This window comes from Ascidia mentula, chromosome 1 (genome assembly GCF_947561715.1).
Source record: "Ascidia mentula chromosome 1, kaAscMent1.1, whole genome shotgun sequence".
Classification (NCBI taxonomy): domain Eukaryota; kingdom Metazoa; phylum Chordata; class Ascidiacea; order Phlebobranchia; family Ascidiidae; genus Ascidia; species Ascidia mentula.
The window spans coordinates 14,626,191-14,640,568 of NC_138566.1; positions in this window are offsets into that span (position 1 = coordinate 14,626,191).

Consider the following 14,378-nt stretch of genomic DNA (forward strand, 5'->3'; position numbering starts at 1 on the left):
TATGACACAGTTGAAAATATGTAATGTTTTGTTGAACTAAACATAATTGCCTTTTGTTTCAGCCAAATTGGACCTTTATATATTAAAAATACCCTTTTTCACTAGTCATTTTTTTTCTTCGCAGATTAGTTTTAAGTAAAACACAACAGAATTTGATTTAGATATGTATTAAAATGCTTCTGAGAGAAACATGTCATGTTGAAGAAAAAGATGAAAGTTTTCAGAATTTGCTCATATGCAAACACTTGTATACAAGTTATAGTTGGTTTATATTGGAAGTATTCCCACTGTCCTTGAGTATTTGCAAGCAATCAACATATATTATGTCAAGGCTTAACTTTTTTAAACCCATATTATGCACAAAAATGTTGTTTTGTGTTGGACTTTACTAGCAACATTTGCACTCAGCAGTATGAACATGGTGTTGGCTAGGTATTTCCTAATTTTAATAATTTGGTTCATTATAATATCTTCCTCTCCATCTTCATCAAGATACAGGAATCGTAGAAAAAAGCAGCCATACTATCGTTTGTCAAATGCCCTGTTTTTGCAAAATAAATATTCCCAAACAACCGCATTACTGTGTGCAGAGATACTGTCCTAGAAAAAAACATAATTAGCAATTAGTTGATTTTACATAACAAGCATAGTAGTTGATAATATTACTCGATTTAGCCTCCCACTGCTTGCAAACAGCAAAAGCGCGCAATTATTTGTTCATATTTTGACCCAAAAGGTAGTAGACAGCAAAGCGCCTTAAAAAATGATGCGACACGATTTATTCAAAATCGTCCACATATTTCGAAAGACGAGGGACCAAACTTATTGTTTTTTAAAAAAAGTTTTAAATTTTGTTCTATTTAATGGGTTTTTAAGCCCCTTAAAAAACACCAAAATCGCATTTAACCCAATGCATTTTTAATTTCGCGTAAAGTGTTACTCATGCGTGACGGCGCACTTTCAGCGGAGTTTCCATTCCATGTTTTAGTATTCTATGGTTAAACAAAAAACCAGGGTTAGGGTTGAAAAAACCTAGGGTTGTGTTACAAACACCCGCTCCACCACCTCGGCACGGCAAGAGAATGACAACATACAAAATAACAACAGGTAAGTGAGGAAATGGCTTAATTGAGGTTGATATCTTAATTGCTACTGCTCATAGAAATTACAGGTCTTCGGTTTTAAGAGGTGAATGCTAAAGAACCACCTTACAGCTGGATCAGCATTTGTGATCCTCAATATAACTTTGTGACAAAGAAATATGCGCGAATGTAGACGGTACAAATTGTGCACAATTTAGTGCAGTATTTAAACTCAAATATTTGTTTGTTAACAACAAACGTTTTAGCATAGATTTCTATGTTTCATCAGCTTATGTGAGGCTCACACAGCCACACATGACAAATTAGCTGCGGGGTGGATCTATATTATGTACCGTTTTAAGATGGTCAATTGAAGCAATATTCCTTTCATTTAAAAAAGGTGCCATTCGTAGCAACCGTTAGAACGCATATGAGCATTTCTAATAAAAAAGGTTTTGTTTACGGGGAATGCCCACCCTGTATTCCTCCGTCACAAACAAAGGTGGCACGTAACTAATTTTAAAAAACACAAAAATGTTACAGGGGATGCATATAAAAATTGAATCACAGAAGCAGAAGTTCATTCGTAATTTTAAGTTAGACCCCCATCTTGATCACGAGCGTATTAGGTGGGGTTGATAAACAATGTAAACAGTGAAACAATGTTGGATAAAAATAAACAATGTTTGATAAATCGTTCTCGATTTAGGCGACACTAGGTGTCGCACAAACACAGTAGGTACTTGAATTTCGGAGGATGGTAAAGTAGAAAGATAGACCTTCCACACGATGCATCAACCGACCCTATGGGGTCTCTACTTTTCACGCTACGACCCATCGAATATGTGGTGCTAAAAGTACACATGGTCGGTTTCGGCCTTTTTGCGTGTATACGAGCGAAGTAGGTGGGGGTCTTTGATGGGCTCCCAACCCAAAAGTAAAGGTTGCTGCAAGCTAAAATTTGATACGCTTTGTCACAAAGGACATGTCTTTCGATCGATGCAAGTTTCGATTCGATTGGTAGTTTGCTTGTGACGTCACAATGTTTTGTAAATTGTCTTTGTTCTAAGCGCCACTAGGTGTCGCACAATCGAAATATATCTTGAAATCTAACTTTGGTGTAAAGTAGAGGGTTAGACCTTTCTGATGATGCCACAATGGACTCTATTGGACCAGTGGTGTTTGCTTTAAGATCCTGACAATTTGCAGTGGTAAAAAGAGTACATGCTGTGTGTTTTTTTTTTTGTAATAACTGCGGTCTACTTTGGGGTGTTTGCTTAAGAAGGCATTTAATAAATCAGTAATAGTCGCACAACGCAAGCAGGTTACTTGTGAGACTTTTAAATTTTCATTAAACAACACTTTTGTTTTGTGGGTGTTGTACCTTACGGAGTATGCTATTGCAGTTCGTTGACGGGCGTAGCGCGTATAGAGAGGAAAACTTTGAAGTGTTGTAAATTTCGTTACGTCATAGGTGATGACGTCATTTTTGGCATGGTAACTCGTAAGGTGTCATTTAACATTCGTGTGAAGTTTCAGGTTTGTAGTGCTAGGGATAGCTGAGATATTAGGTGTGGTGCTAAAAGTACACCAGACCCGTATTTCTTTGTTCATAAACTCAGATAAAATATAATTCATTCACAATCCACAGCAGGTTAGGCAGGCCTTTTCTTGGTAGTAAAATACCACCATATAACACAAACTCATGGGTGCATCTTGGAGATGTCCAAGAGGTCAGGAAGGCTTTGCTAATATCTTTATCGGTATTGATAAATAAATAACCACCGTCATTTCGGCGAAATGGAAATTGGTTAAGACCGAAATTATTTCACGCATGAATGAACACGGCTTCAAACGATTGTGTTCACACAAAATAAGCATTAACTCAAGAAAAAAAACAAAAATGAATTGTAATAACAAACATTTTAATCAGCAAGGTCTCCAATATTTGCAAAACAATATCTACACTTTAAAATTGCAATAAGTATATCGCAACGAAATGGGTTTGACTGCGCTCACGCTGTGTGAATCCCAGCATTCGCGTATTTTCGGCGCTGCATACAAGTGCCAATTTAATAATGTTCCGGGACATAGAATTTTTTAAAAATTGATGTAGAATAGGCTTAGAACATGTAGATCACATTACAATAGCGTTTTTTGAACACCTATAAAGTATATCGCAACAAAATGGGTTGGACTCCGGTCACGCTGTGTGAATCCCAGCATTCGCGTATTTTCGGCGCTGCATACAAGTGCCAATTTAATAATGTTTCGGGACATAGAATTTTTTAAAAATTGGTGTAGAATAGGCTTAGAACATGTAGATCACATAAAGTATATCGCAACGAAATGGGTTTGACTGCGGTCACGCTGTGTGAATCCCAGCATTCGCGTATTTTCGGTGCTGCATACAAGTGCCAATTTAATAATGTTCCGGGACATAGAATTTTTTAAAAATTGGTGTAGAATAGGCTTAGAACATGTAGATCACATTACAATAGCCTATAAAGTATATCGCAACGAAATTGGTTTGACTCCGGTCACGCTGTGTGAATCCCAGCATTAGCGTATTTTCGGCGCTGCATACAAGTGCCAATTTAATAATGTTCCGGGACATAGGATTTTTTAAAAATTGGTGTAGAATAGGCTCAGAACATGTAGATCACATCGGCCTTTAAAATTATTGGGTAAAATAACATGTCTGGCCTTACATTGATTAACGCACCAACGATTTTAAGACGCGAATGCTGGGATTCACACAGCGTGACCGCAGTCAAACCCATTTCGTTGCGATATACTTTATAGGTGTTCAAAAAACACTATTGTAATGTGATCTACATGTTCTGAGCCTATTCTACACCAATTTTTGAAAAATTCTATGGCCCGGAACATTATTAAATTGGCACTTGTATGCAGCGCCGAAAATACGCGAATGCTGGGATTCACACAGCGTGAGCGCAGTCAAACCCATTTCGTTGCGATATACTTTATAGGTGTTCAAAAATTGCAATTTTAAAGTGTAGATATTGTTTTGCAAATATTGGAGACCTTGCTGATTAAAATGTTTGTTATTACAACTCATTTTTGTTTTTTTCTTGAGTTAATGCTTATTTTGTGTGAACACAATCGTTTGAAGTCGTATTCATTCATGCGTGAAATAATTTCGGTCTTAACCAATTTCCATTTCGCCGAAATGACGGTGGTAATAAATACACATAAAATATATTTCACGCTTGAATGAACACAACGTTAAAGGATATGTCAAAAACAAAACACAAGTACATACACAAATTAGAACACAATGACTATCCAAAAACATCAAATGTAACTTTAACACGGTATCGACTCTGACAATATTCGTTGATACAAGATATATTTTAAGGCAACAAAACATGTAAATTTGATGCGGTCATGTATCAAGCAGATAGTAGTGTAGTCGCGTGATATAGGCGAACATTTGAAACCTTTCCGGTCCATACGATTTTTTTAAATTCGGCACAGGGCTTGCCTGGAGCCTGCTGATGAACGTGGTATAAGTAAAAATACCAACTCATTTCAAATTTCCCAGCGAAATGAACTTAACTGCAGGTCGCCGGCCGTGACGGCATAGAGCCCATTGCCGCGTACAGCTTGGCGTCAAAGTCTCTTGTATAGGCAAACATTTTAAACCTTTCCGGTACATAGGATTTTTTCAAATTTTGCACAGGGCTTGCCTAAATAAATGCTGTAATATTTTGAGGGACATCAAATGAAAATGCATAAATGTATTATGTTTAGATAGGAGTTTTTCACTTAAAAGCATGCATTGGTAATTTCTCTTGTGTGGAAAAATCTAACGTTGAGACAAAGCATAAATAATCGAGGATGAAAAACACCAAGTATTCGAGGGCCAGGCTGTTTTTTTTGGTCTTGTTGGACGCCTTTTTTATTGAACTTCTGTTTAAACCAATGCATTTTCAGTCAACCTTCACTGGCAGCATTGAGACTATAAGACCCATTGTTGACAGGAAGTCGGAACCAAACGAATAAATAATCCCATTTGAGGTGGGCGAATAGCACTATTGGCCAAGGCCCCCTACACGTATGACAAGCTAAAAAGTCGATCAAAATTCTTGCTAGGATATCCTGGGTTGGAAAGTCGAAAAAAAAATACATTTTAGGAATATGTCTGAAAATACATCAATAAGGAGCCGTTAGGATATTAAGTGCATATGCCTTCTACGAGTTTGTTTGGGTTGTATTTTTGATAAAATTTGCCGCCAGTATGGTTAAGTAAATAAAATTTCACACTAAACGTATCTGTTTTACTTGCAGAAAACTGCTATTTATCAACTTGATACGACTATCCGTGTGAAACGACGCACGACACTGCTGTGTTTAACGACGATGGGAAGAAGAACGCCGCCCAAGAAATATAAAGTTGGAGTTTCCGGAAAGCAGACATGTTACCTCCGTGCTGAGGGGTCACCACTTCCTTCAGTGTTGTTGGTGACCGACAGCAACGGGAGGAACATTGTCTGCCCCCAGGTGGTATCGGCGAAAAGTAAACTTTTTACGTTAAGTGTCATTTCTATTCCAGGGGGAACACTGAACCATGGAGCGGAGGAACTCATGTACGGGAAAAGGTTCGAGTCATTAGATTTTATCATTCTGGCTCTTGGTACGAACGACCTGGTCTCTCGACATGAAAATTATTGGAGTTTCAAGTGTAGACCTTACTAATTCGAAATCCAACTAAAGGTGGCGCACCACTTCCGCTTGCAACTTGCGTGACATCGAAGCATGATGCGATCACAATTAGTCGTGTCTCTAAAACCCAAACTGCTTATCATTAATGGCTCGATGGCAATGTGGAACGCTGTTTTAAAGGCATTTTGTCGGGAGACTCGGGAGACTCGGGAGACAAAAATATAAAATTTTACAACCGGTGTTATCGAATTTTAACAGGCGTTCAAGAGCACGGCGATTTGCAGAAAACTGTGGTCCGTAATTGCTACAGCCATGCAATGCAGGCAGCCAAAATTTTATGCAACAAACACTGCCAAAGTTCAAAACTGTCAATTATTTGTTGTTAAAATTCGATAACACCGGTTTGTTTTTTAATTGCGAGAATATTACGGATCTAGATATGGCTATGGAAAGTTTTATGTTTTTGACTAACTGCAAAGTTCCTTCCTCATTTGTCGAATTTCATTACAACCGCTTGAAATCTAAAGATGCGTCCGGTAAATTCAATTTTGATGACACTGACAACGACAAGGATGTGGCAGGGCACACAGATTATGTTTTTTCGAGTAAAGAAACAGATAAATTACAGGACAAACAGTCCCCATTTTTTGTTCGGTACAAACGGAAATTAGAAAATTTTTTGGAAACAAGTTACAAGACACCAACTTCCTCACAAATTGGCGCCAATGTCTATTCCAATCCGAAATTATGTGAACGTTTAATAGATGTGGTTTTAAGCAGAATTTGTCACGGCATTTCCACGACGGTAAATCCACCAACGAACAGGGCAACATGTTTGTTACATACTCGAAAGATTGCAATGTGATAAAGAGTTTTGTCTCCACCAAACAATCCTTTACAACAGGGGTTCTTAACCTGGGGTCCATGAACCCCCAAGGGGTCCGAGAAGATGCATTAAGGGGTCCATGAAACGAAATAAAATTATTCCGAAAATCCACGTATTTTCCTCTGTCCATAAGGTTTCGCTGTACACAATGTGTTTCTTGCAAAGGGGTCCATAGCTTTTCAAAGAATGTTTTAGGGGTTCGTGATCCAAAAAAGGTTAAGAAACACTGCTTTACAATAACAAAACTCAAGGAATTATTGAGGAACATTTTCGAGATTTAACATAATTGATGGAAAGCGAATAGCTCGAATAGACGATTTTGCTTTGAAATACTATGATGTCATTAAAGTTTTACAAAAACTCTTTGCCGAATCGTTAATGAGCTTTCGTGGAAAACCAACACTGAAACTGCTAAACGTACATTGGTTGAGGAGTCAAAGTTTAAAATCAGTTATACGTAAACATCATATGTAAAAAAAACGGTTTTTACTCTTCGGAAGTCGTATGTAAACCTTTAAAATACGAAAACGAAAAATCACTTTCTCCGCAACCAATGTTAACACTTGAGTGCACCCCGACAATGACATTTTTTACAAACTGTACAAAACAAAATGAAAAATTTTACGACTGCTAAGAAAATTGCAGATTTTGTTTGGCATCGTATACCTTTTACCCCAACTTCAATTTTTGACACCGCCCTCGTCATGCCCTGTCGCCAGTCAGTTTCTTGGTTAGATTTGTGTTCTCTTTGCAGTAGACCTCGTGGGAAAACTTACGTTCTTTAACTCAAAACCTGACGAAAACACACACCGACTTAACAATTGGTTGGTTAACGGACAACGTTGTAGATTGTTATATTTCCGGAACACTCTGTTATTGTAATTTACGTATGACTGGCGCCTTTGGGTTTGTGTCAACTATTACAGGGGGAGAAATTTTGCAGGCAAACAATTCAAAAATATTCGCAAAGCACTTCATGGTATGTTTCATAACGAACGTTTGTGTGAGCATGTTTTTATTCCAGTTCTTTTCGAAGGGCATTTTGTGATCTTGTGGTTTAAACATTTTGAGAACGAAATGGTTCTTTATGATTCTACTGGAAGTCCGCGAATAATTCCGATTTTTGTTTCGATAACCGGTCGTGACCTTTCTTTTAAATCCGACTCACTAGTACATCAGAGCGATCTGTCTAGTTGCGGTTTGTGTGTATGAAAAAATTGCAAACAACATAATTGGGATTGATAAGATTGAGTTCGACGTTGCGCGATATCGTATTTGGATGGTGTTTGCGCTTGTCCAGGAATCGATCAGTTGCAGTGACAAATTAAATACTTGTATTGTTAAAAACAAGCTAGTTTTGGCCGGTCTTCCAAATTTATACAATAACTGTTGGTTAAATTCTGTGTTACAAGATCGCCCTTGTGTTTTTCCCAGTAAAACCAGGATAGAAGGTAGGATTGGTCACTTAGTTTATCATCTTACACTGAACAATGTTGATTCCTCATCATACATGAAATTGGTCGAAGACATTTGTAGTCACCTTAATTTTAATTTAAATGAGCAGCGGGACCCCACTGAATTTTTAATGCTTTTTAATTTTGCTTCCGTAATAAAGAGTTGTGGATTAAACTTGCAAGACATGTGGCAACGAGGAGAAATTTCAGAATGAGCAATCTGTACTTACGTTGCCGTTGTTTGATCACATCCCGGACAACAGCAATCTCAGTGCATATTGTGAAACTAAATTTCACAACGTTGCCTTTAGCCGTTGTTCCCATTGTAATTTGGATACAGAGAAGAAGATTAGCAGTGAGCTCCACAAAGTCCAACAGACGTATTATGCATTGTTGTTTTTAGGAATATAAGTGGCAAGAAAAGCAATAAACGTGTAGTCCCAGATGAATTGTTCGTTTTGAACAAGGGGTTAAAACTGTTGCAGCGAAGTCTACGGATCGCATTATTCTTCAAACAAATATTGTTTGAGCAATACATAGAAGAAGGCGGCTTTGTTAAATTCATTTCAACAAGCAAACAATTTCCAGAATGTTACCGTCTATGTTTATATTACCATGGTAAAAAAAATGTTGATAAACTACAACAAAAATTTGTCCCAACTTGCGTCTCGTGCGTCAACGTTTTGTTGGTAGTCAGGTTTTCCGAGAATCATTTTGCGGCCGAGATTTGAAACCAAGCATGTTGAGTGAAATGCTGATGGACAAAATACTGGATGTGAATTTTTTCCTAAACAACGTTTTGTACGAGTACGAGTAGCAGTACATATGAGGAAACGTGTAGAAGGGTCGGTTTTATACCATCGATTTTTTAAAAGGACACAGTTAAATTTGCCAGCCTTAAAGAAAAAGATTAATTTCATCTTTGCACAATGGTAAGATTTTACATCAACAACCTGAAACAGTGTTTTGTATTATGCAGAGCAAAATGATCAAACTAAAGGATAAGAACCTACAGAATGTAAACGTCATTTTAATTTAATATTGCTTAGATTGTTCTCATTCATATTTTTATATAGTTTTTAGATTTCCAGTATTTCAACCATTCCCTAATGTTGGTATTATTAAAACCCTACACTGAAACCTTTTTTAGATTTTATCAAGAAGTATACACCATAAGAACCCAATACCGATCTCCAAGATCATTGTTGGAGGAATTAAGAGGTAATTACTTTTTAAGTTTCAATGTTTGTTGCAGAGCATTTTATAACAACAGGCACACATATGTTGGATGAAGTGGATAAAGCATTAGCACTCCAAGCAGCAAGCGATGTTTCACAGATAAATAATGGAATATGTCTGAAAATAAACTTCAAAATTGTTAATACCCTATCGAAGGACCAACCGGACAGGGCAATGATTGCAAATCTGCCTCATCTTAAAGGAACCCAAAAAATTGTAGGTATCCCTTAGGGGTCGGGTAACAAATCCTAATGCCATATTCGAAATGTGTTATTCCCAATAAAGGTAAAACTCACGAAAAAGTCTATAATCATGCCAACTTGTATACCTCGGCGCTTTGTTAACAGAATTCATCCTTTCGAAATAAAATCAGAAGTAGTGGTTGAAGTAGGTTATGGGCTGATAGAACAAGATGGTGACTTTCAACCATTAAGTAATTTATATTACTGTAGATAGCATATGTAGACCCCCATAACATATGGTATATCCAAAAGTAGCATATTTAAAAAAATTCAAACTTGTTATGCACAAACAACATATGACAAAATGGCTAGCATTACGCAGTAAATGTAAAGTGTGTAAAAGATTTTTCTGACAAAACAAAATTACAGACATCACTTTCCTTCTTTCCACTCCAAGAATTTTCATTAGGCTAATTTCTCTATCCTCTTTTCTTTGTTCATTCTTTTATGCAACACGCGTTTAATAGATACATTTGTGATGACACAAAAGACGTTATACAAACGTTTCTTGTGTAAACATCGTGAAGTCTACCTTGTGGTAATCTGAATGCTTAGTCAATGAAACTGCATCTATCACGTCATATTAGAGAACAGTTCCCAGTATTGCGGTGCTATTGTTTTGTCCCGACATCAACCGGATACAATACAATAGGTACGGGCACTTCCCAAATGTTTAGAACGGACGAACATTTATCATTGTAGGGCGTTCTTTAAAACGTCTACACAAAATATTATATCTGACTCCTAATAAAAAGGCTACTATCTAAACCAAGGTTACGCACAAGTATTACAACAAAACGTTACAAACCACGCGAACTTAAGTTTATGTCTGTTTGTCCTTAACTTAATAATTCTAAAAATGACTCTATGTGACTCCATGTTTCTCTATCTTTTACCCAAAGATGTGTGGCTTATATAGAAAATGCATACATGATCCGTGACTCATTTGAAAAGACAGCTGTTTTTCTGGAAGTGTCACGGAATATGATTAGCCGGATATTTAGCTGTCTTCCGTGCATACAATGAACAGCGCGTTATTCGCCGTATGGGTTAAAATGGGTTCGTGGCGTATTATTCGACGTTAATAAAAATACAGTTGATGCCACGAAAGCACAACATAACATAATGAGAAATATGACGTCGTATACATCATTCATGCTAGCTGACAATAAGTAGCGCTCTGTCTACCCATGTCTACCTCTACACAAATCAAATTTTGCACGTTTCAGGAACGGTCAGTGCAAAACGATAACGATATATTCTGCAAAAGTAGCTACAGCCTGAAATGGGACAAAGAATTCGGGATTAGTTTCCAGAAAACCATTATCAGTGGCAAAGTCATACGCATAAAATATAACGATCGTATAAAGTCGATGAAAAACTACAATGCAGCGTGGTCCGAGTTTGGCTCCGAACCAGTCAAACGCGACAGTGAAGCAGCACATCGAGTCTAGAGAGAGATGTCACGTGAAGAAAAATGGATTAGTCCTCCAAAGGATTCTTATTGCAATGACCACCAGGCAGCTAATTTTACCCAATATATTGTTCAATATGTAAAACATACTTTTGTCGTACAGCACATTACTATTCCATTCTCTCAGACTGGAGTACCGACACGAGCGTTATTGAACAGATTATTTACCACTAGGTCGAGATATGCGAATCCAAAATAAATGTGGGAAACAGAAATCTGCGCAAATGTTCAGTGAACGAAGCAATCTTCTGCTTTTTGTAAAATTATTCGAACCAAAAATCACATTACAACAATAAACGTACAAACTGCTGTCTTGTTGGCATATGTACACGTTACATTTTGGCACATTGTTTTGTGGGGGTGACGAAATTTTCAAAAGTGTGTGTTTGGAAGGAAAAGATCACAACAAAATAAAGAAACAAAAACAGGCAGTATCTCTTTACAAAACAAAGGCAACTATATTTGTTCAAAAAATTATGAAATTTCCACAGTTTTGGGTATGTTTTTACTTCTTATACCTGCACTTTTTTGAAGGCATCCCCAAAAGATGAATTCAGCAAGGTCAAAATAAGCACCATAATTAAAGATCGATTAATAATTAATGATGATGGATGCCGATCACTCAGGTCATGTCGTAGGACAAGTTTAAAATCCTGTGTAATTAAATACTTAAAATTATATCTACCTTCCAAAAATAAAGGCTGCTGGATTTCTACAACCTATTGATCAAAGGTTAATTGCAAAAAAAAAAAAATAAACAAAACATCAAGGGTTAATTATTTTGATGAACTGGTCACTTAAGGAGTAAACAGTATTGAGGAAATTTTGAGACGCCTGAAACAGTATGTAGCGCATGAACTCTTCAAAAATGAAGATGGACCCGCCCTTTCAAATGGGAGATTTTATCCTACCAAACGGGATGTGCGAAACCACTACTACGGAGCTTTTTTCAAAATACAGGTTGGCACAGATTGATCAAACCAATGTCCAAAAAAACTTTGCTACCTACAAAACATCCAAGTATGCTCTTCCTTTATTTTTTCTTTGTGTGAAAACAAATGTTGGTTACCAAGTTGTGGCCAGCTTCATTACTCAAAAGGCTTTGTCTGTCCTAAAAGGTTGGTCGCCTTCTTAGAAATCAAACTTTTTTATGGTTGACAAATGTGATGCTGAAATACATGCGATTGAGAGTGTTTTTGCAGGTGGGCATTGTAAAATTTGCAGGAGGTAACAAACATTCAAAATAAAATATGAGGTAAACCATAAATGCATTTCAGCGATGTTGTGGAAGCATCGAGCCGATCGGTAAAGGTTCTCATTGGCACAAACAATGGCGTAGAGAGACAAAATCGTGTTTTGAAAGAATGTCATGTCAGATTTAGGTCCCTGTCTGGCCTGATAATTACTATTTTACACAAGGAATTTTTGCCAAACGGTTGGAACAAGTAAGGTATTGTGTTTTACATGACAAGACACATTTTGAAAACGTTTCCCCATATCTACAAAACCAACCAAAGAAGGTGATAAAATGAAAAAACAAACAACTGAAAGTTTTAAACTTAAGTCCTCATCATGAAGGAGCCTCGGTGTCCTAAAACCAGCAGAACCAAGGCAAACTGGCTTTATGAAAATTTATAATCCTACAAAAAAAACTTTGCAAAATGGATCTCATTCAGACTCCTTCAATGACAAATTGCCTGCACATCAAGTTTATGTTTTGCAATAGCATGACAGCCGATTTTTCAACAGCTACCTATGGCAATTAACTTGCATGTTTGAACACACCATATATGCAAGTTCCACTGTACCAAAAAAGAGTGTCCATTACAAATATTTGGCAGCAAAAACGGCTGATATTTATACCCTGTGTTGATATTCAAAGAAAAACACTGCTCTACATTGATCCAATGTCAATACCTTGCAAGGAACCACGATGGTTAATTATCTATTAGCCGTCATGTTTGGTTAGAAAATTGCTTCTGTGGTGACTTTTGATAGAGAACAGCAGCCAGATGGATCTAGTTGTGGAGTTATGATTTACATGATAGCAAAGACAATCTTACAACAAATTGGTTCTGTTAAAGGGTACCGATTGTCCTAAACTTGATTTCTGGCAAATGCCTTACTAACACAACAAACAAGGCTATGTTTTACTATGCTAGCTGAACGCTTGTAAAAGTGTGGTTAACCTTCACTTGCCGAGCCCGAACCTTTTAACAAACAGTTGTTGACTGTCCTCCATTTCTCAGTGAAACAATAAAAAACTTTAGCATGTATCACACGTCACCAGTAAAGTGTTTGTATTCATCCGCACATGCGTCTTTGGGACGTGTAGCAACACGCATGTTGTCCTTGGTCTAGTTCTGACCACGCCGCATGTTTCCTGAAATTCAACACTGGAACACTAGACGGAAAGCAAGCTGCTGATACCCTGCTGGACAACCACGTTTTCCCTGAATGTTTGTTATAAAACGCCCTCGTAGTAATTGTTCGCTCACTCAGTCGCTAGTCTAGTCTTGTCTACGCTCTCAGTCGCTCGTACTCTCTCGGCCCTGTCGTTATTCTTGCCATCGCGCTGTAAACGTTCGCACGGTCTTTTAAATTAGTTAATTCGCTGCAATTCAGTCACGTGTTAAACGCGCTTGAAACAAGTTAAACTTAAGCCACCTGGTAATTGCAATCGTGTGTTTCCATTAATAAAGAAGTCTGTTCACGGAGCTTTTAATTCAGTAGTCTATATCAGCAAGAACACGCAAACAGACTTAAGCTTCAGCAAAGCAGCGATTGGGAATCCTGTAGGTACGCTGCAGACGACATGTTGTAGGGTGTACAGATAAAGTTGTACTGCTGTTAAACTTGTTATGTTAAGAGACAACTAATTTATCCCGTTTCTGTTTGAATAAGTTCAATAAGACATATATTACTGTAGGACATGTTAAAAATGCATATGAATTTTGGAACGTTGATAGAACCACTAACCCCAGGCTAGTAAAGAAATGGATCACCCCACAGTTGGTACGTTCAGTTTTTGATTTCGTTTTTATCTTGTGGTGTGCCGGACTCGGCGACGTAGTCAGCGAGTCTAAAATATTTGAAGGTTAATGATTAACGCAGATGTAATTTGTAAACTGTGGTGGGAAGCGTATTTTCGTGGTGCATTGTTTCACTACTTATATTGTGATGTAATCCCCGAGCATCGAAAATAAGCCCACCAAAACCACTGACCTCATTTGACTTCTCCTATCCCGAACTGCAAGCTAAAAGGGTCTACAATTGCGCAAGCTACAGTAGAAAAAGAAAAGGCTGCAATGA